We start from the raw sequence: 6,000 nt of genomic DNA, 5'->3' as shown, positions 1-6,000 counted from the left end.
GCCCAGCCTCCACCCTGGCTATTTTGGTTCCACGGCCTCACTGCAGTGGGCAGATCAGGAGGGAACCACGCACAATAACTGAACAGAGAAAACAGAAAATTTTTTTCTTCCTGGAAAAAAAATGTGTTTTCATTGAAATCAGCTTCTTCTGATGTCTATAAAAAGAAGCCAATAAAAGGCCTCGAGCTCAGATTTTGGAGCTGAAATTCAGAAAACATAGTATTTATCATCGCAGCACTTTTCTGTTCCCATCCTCCTGGGCCGATCACACAACTGGTTTTGCTAGGAGCAGGAGTGCTGGGGGGTGTTTGTCCCGGTCTCTGATGGCGCTGGCTTCAAACACTCCCCTGCAGTGCTTCACATGTGACTGCAATTAACTGCAGCAAACCTACTGCAGGAGGAGAGATTGTGTGTCTTATACTTCGCGGTAGGAGACTGTGACCCTTTCTCATTTTGGTCGCAAATCCTCCACTTCGAAGGTGTTTCATTTGGGGAACTGCACAGGAAGTCCTTGATTGTGTGTTACTTTTTTTGCAAAGATTTCTGCACCCGGAAATAGTGTTTTTCTCCCTCCTTCTCCAGTTACATGAAGGTGTTGGGGGGGAAAAAAAACCTGTTTTGGCTACTGCATGACCTGCCCCCTGCCCATCTCTCTGACCTCATCGCTACCAGTCTTCCCCTCCCACCCCTCTCCAGCTACTCTGGCCTCCTGGCTGGTTTCAAAACACGCCAGGCCCTCTTCTGCCTCTGGGTCTTTGCACCTGCTTGGTCCTTGCCTTGGCACATCCTCCCCGCTTAGAGACACACGATTTGCTCCCTCAACTTCCTTCCAGTTTCTGCTCATGTATTTCTTACTACAGAAGTCCTCCTGCTTCTAGTATTTTCTTACTCACCCTGCCCTGTTTCTCTTCAGTGTACCTGACGCCCTATACTTACTCCTTTATTTCTTTATTATCTATCTTCTCCTACTAGAATAAATCTTCATGAGGCAGAGACTACGTCTTCTTCCTTGCTAATCACTAGTGGTCAGCACATAATAGACACTCAATAAAGTGTTGGATGAGTGAATGCATGTAATAGTAAAAGCTATCATTTCATGCGTAGTGGAATGATAAACATTATCTCTAAGGAGGAGTGAATTTATGCTGATGTAGTTAGTGCATTGAGGATCAAGGGCAATGGGGGACCTGTACCGGGATCAGAAGCCACCGGGAAAAGGGAAAATGCAATATTTAAATCTTCACTCTTGACACCTCCTTTGCAGTCCTGGCTCATATACCCAACTGCCTTTCCAACAGTCCCTTTTGGATATCTCAGAGGCAGCTCACATTACATACGTCCAAAGTGGAAGTCTTAATTCCTCCTGCTCCCAGTATAAATCTCCTCCTTCCCGAAGTTCCCATTTCACTTAAAGCCCACCTTTCACCTTGCTCATGCCAAAAGCCAAGGAGTCATCTTGGGTACCTTGCTTTCCTCCAACCCCTACGTGCAATCCACCAAAAAGTCTGCCAACTCTGCCATGACAGAAATGGCCAGCTGGATGCAAATCTGTGTCCCCTTTCCACAGTGTAGGACCATTGATGGGAAGTAGTTGCCTAAACAGGGACTACATTTCCTAGCTCCTGTCATTTGGGCGAGGTCACGTGACTAGCTCTCATCAAGAGATGTAAGTGGAATGATCTGTGCCACAGCAGGCCCACGTGTCCTTCTGCATCTGTCCGCTGGATGAAGAGGATCCTCAAAGGATTCTGGGGCCCCAGGGGTTGGCAGAGTCACAAGATGAGGATCCTGGGTCCCTGAGTCACCACTTGGAGGAGAGCCACTTGCTCTTCTAGAACTGCTCACTGTTTGGACTTTATGTCAAAAACCACTAAGTTTTTGGGGTCATTTGGTTCAGTAGCTGATGTTACATTACCTAGTACATCTATCTCCAAACTATACCTCAGATCTGTCCACTTGTCTTCGTTAGTCTCTTATTTTATTTGGAACCTCCATCCTCTCTCATCAGAAAGATTGCAGAAGTCTCCTAACTTATCTCCTTCCTCTATCCCTGCCGGCTATAGACTGAATGCTTACGCCCTCTCCCCCAGTTCATATGTGGAGACCTACTCCCCAGTGTGATGGCATTTGGAGGTGGGGCCTTTAGGAGGTGATCAGGTCATGAGAGCAGAACCTTCATTAATGGGATTAGTGCTCTTATACGAGACTCCAGATAGCTCCCCTGCCCCTTCTGCCACGTGAGGGTACAGCAAAAAGATGCCCATCTAAGAACAAAGAAGCCAGGCCTCGCCAGACACCAAATATGCCAGTGCCTTGACCTTGGACTTGCCAGGCTTCAGAACTGTGAGAAATAAACGTTTGTCATTTAAGCCACCCACTCTATGGTATTTGTGTTATAGCAGCCCGGAAGGAGTAAGACCACCCCCCCCTCCCCGATAGTCTATTCTCTACGCAGCCATCAGAGAGACTTTTAAGAATCCAGGGCTTCCTTGGTGGCGCAGTGGTTGGGAGTCCGCCTGCCGATGCAGGGGACACGGATTCGTGCCCCGGTCCGGGAGGATCCCACATGCCGCGGAGCGGCTGGGCCCGTGAGCCATGGCCGCTGAGCCTGCGCGTCCGGGACCTGTGCTCCGCAGCGGGAAAGGACACAACAGTGAGAGGCCCGCGTACCGCAAAAAAAAAAAAAGAAAAGAATCCAAATCGTGTCCCCCCCTCAAATAGCTTCCCTTTGCCTGTAGAATAAAGTCTGAACTCCCTCCCATAGCCAGTCCACTGCCCCAGCTTTATCTCTATCCTCTCTTCTCCCCCGTTTATTATGGTCCAGCCACCCTGGCCTTCACTCAGTTCTTCAAGCACAGCAGACTTGCTCCTGCCCCAGAGCCTTTGCACTTGCTGTCCCTTCTGCTTGGAAGTCTTTCCCCCAGATCGTGGTATGACTGGTTCCTTGTCATCATTCAGGTCTCAGCTCAAACGTTACCTCCTCATAGGAATCCTCCCTGATCACACTGTCAGATTGATGCCACTCTGCTGCCTCAACGGGTCATTCTCTATTTCATTCCCTGTTTTATTTTCTTCATTGATCTTATCACTATTTTAAATGATCTCTTTTAAGTTCACTTACATGACTTAAACCATGTTTCCTGGCTACTCATGTCTCTCCCACCTCCTCCCCAGCGCCCCTCCATTAGAGCATTAGCTCCGCGGGAGCAGGACCTTGTCTGAGTTATTGGCAGTTGAATCTTCAATATCTAGAACAGTAAGACAGAAGGAGCTCTAGATAGAAGGAAGAAAGGGAGGGAAGGGGGGAAAAAGCGTGGCGGGGGCGGGGGGTGGAAGGGAGAGAGGAAGAATTGCCCTAATCAGATCAAGGACCCTCGCAGCACAACCCCAGGATCCACACAGAGTTGCTGGAGAGGTGGAGTGAGCTGGGGAGAGGCAGATGAAGGCAGGCTGGGCAGCCCTTCTGAAGCAGCCTCCCGGGTACAGAAATGACATCACCTACCACCCCAGGCCATCAGCTTCCTATTCTTTGGGAAGCTCTCTCCCCCTATGGAAAGAAAAAAAAACAAAAAACATACCTTTGCCCTTCTTTTTTCTCTCTGTACAGAAACCTTATCTATTTTGGACCCAAACCCACTTTCCGTGCTTCCAGTAAGCACTGGAAAGGTTATCATGCCTCCTTGTCTGTGTGATTCAGAAGGATATGAAGCTGTAACTGTAGTATAAAGAAGACGTGGTTTGTCCAAGGTAACTAGTTATTTATCAATATGTCTCAAATTCTTCAAAAAGTTTTGTACATTTGTGGTGTCTTAAATACTAACACAGTCTGCTTACTGGGTATTCCAGGGCGGCATGCAGTGGGGTCACATTGGACTTTGAAATGGGACCCACTTTTATTGATTATGTGACTGTTCCAATGTATACAAACACTTTTTAAAAAAAATACAAGCTAATACAAATTCATCAGTCTAAGCAAGGTTGACCTGGATTTTAAAGCTGTCCTAAGTAATCAACTGTAGGGTCAATCAGACGAATGATGAAGTGGAAGAAAAAAAAGCCATGAAAGAATTTTAATACTTTATAAAGTACTTAATAATTTTAAAAACGCTGCCTTTTTTTTTTTTTTACTTAGGGCTTTTTCTTTTCCTTTTTTCTTTTTTTCCCAGTTTTACTGAGATGTAATTGACATACAGCACTGAATAAGTTTCAGGTGTACAGCAGAATGACTCGACTTACCTATATCGAAACAATTACCACAAGTTTAGTTAACATCCATCATCTCAAATAGATTTTTAAAAAGGAAAAAAAATGTGTTTTTCTGACTCAGGATGAGAAGTCTTAGGATTTCCTCTCCTGACAGCTTCCACATACACCATACAGCAGTGTTAATTATATGGCGCATGCTGTGTGGGTTACAGCTCTAGTACTCATGTACCTTATAACTGGAAGTCTACCTTTTGACCACCTTCACCCCATTCCCCCTCCCCCTGCCACCTCTGGTAACCACACATCTGATCTCTTTTTTATGACTTTGGTTTCTTTCTTTCCTTTTCTTTTTTTTAAGATTCCACATATAAGGGAGATCATACAATATTTGTCTTTCTCTCTCTGTATCTGTCTGTCAGTATTTGTCTTATAAGCACCTTTCTAAGTGGGAATCATCCCTGTTGTATAGGTGAGAAAATGAAAGTTTGAGCAGGGTCCACGTTTGTGCCTGGTGTCATGCAGCTAGAAAATGGTAGAACCATGGTTTGAACTCTGGTCTGTCTGATGCTGGAGTCTCAGCCATTCTCATGTGCCAAGGGCTTCTCCATCCTTTGACAAACAATGTCAGAAATGATGTTAAGACCCTACTAAATTCCAATTCCACATGGTAGCCCACAGGGAATGGGAAACCAGGAGGAGATACTTCCCTTCAGAATTGAAGTGTCGGTCTAGGAGTGTAGATTCAGTGATTTATTTAGGGATTATCAAAGGGGTCTTTTCTGGGTGAACTGAGTGATACTGTTGAAAGATTATTGAATGAGGAGTCAGGCCAGGTGGTTTGAATCCTGGTTTGGCACTGCTCACGTAGTTGCACTAAGGCAAATGTTCTACCTGCTCTGAGCCCCCATGTCCTCAACCGCTGAATGGGGTCATCAGTGCTCTCTCACAGGATCACGCTGCATTAAATGAGCATGCTCAGCACAGCACAGTGCCTTGCATGTGGTTGGCACCCAGTATGCTGATCTCCTTCCTTCCCTGTTTACTTTCTTCTTGCCTGTGTACAGCACATGCTTGTAAGAGTTAATGCCAAAGAAGCAATTGGAGCCAAGAGAGACGTGGCAATCTTGGTTTGAAGAATTTCTCTCTGAGATGATGTCCTCTGAGCGCGTCCACCCTCAGAAGAAAAACCCATGCTTATTTTTGGTGGAGTTCCCCAGCTCAAACCATTCTCCATCTGAGAGGTAGGTAGTCAACTGTGGCCAAACTCTAGCCGGCCTTGAATCCAGCATCTGCAACATTCTTTTCTACGGAACATGGCTCTTCTTATCTCCCGCCCCAGCCCACCGAAGTCTGTGTCTAAGAAAGACAACAAGAATAGATTGCCAGGCGCAATCATCCTTACAGTATTCGAAGGAAAATTTCTTGTGTGAGGACAAAGCCAATCTTTGGACCAGTGTTAAATATCACTTAGAGATCCGAGGTCTGAGCAATTGATCTGGCCATAAATCTGGTCTTGCTTAAGGGGACTCATTCAGATCCATGCTGTGAAAAGAGCTGACATTCAGAAAAAAGCTCACCACTGACTCCTTGACAGGTTTCAGATGGTGCGTTCCCTTGGAACACAGCCCTGGAGCAAAGGCTCTCCGTGGAATTCGGCATGGGGCTCGAGGCTCAGGTTACTACCACTCCAGCGGCCCCACCATGGGATTCCATCCAGGTGTGTGGGGGATAAAATCCCTGCTGGGTCATGGTGGAGATGAGGCTCACTTCTGCGCTCTGAGACGGAAAAGAAGA

Source organism: Pseudorca crassidens, chromosome 10 (assembly GCF_039906515.1).
Source record: "Pseudorca crassidens isolate mPseCra1 chromosome 10, mPseCra1.hap1, whole genome shotgun sequence".
Taxonomy (NCBI): Eukaryota; Metazoa; Chordata; class Mammalia; order Artiodactyla; family Delphinidae; genus Pseudorca; species Pseudorca crassidens.
Note: the sequence above shows the minus strand (reverse complement) of the source record.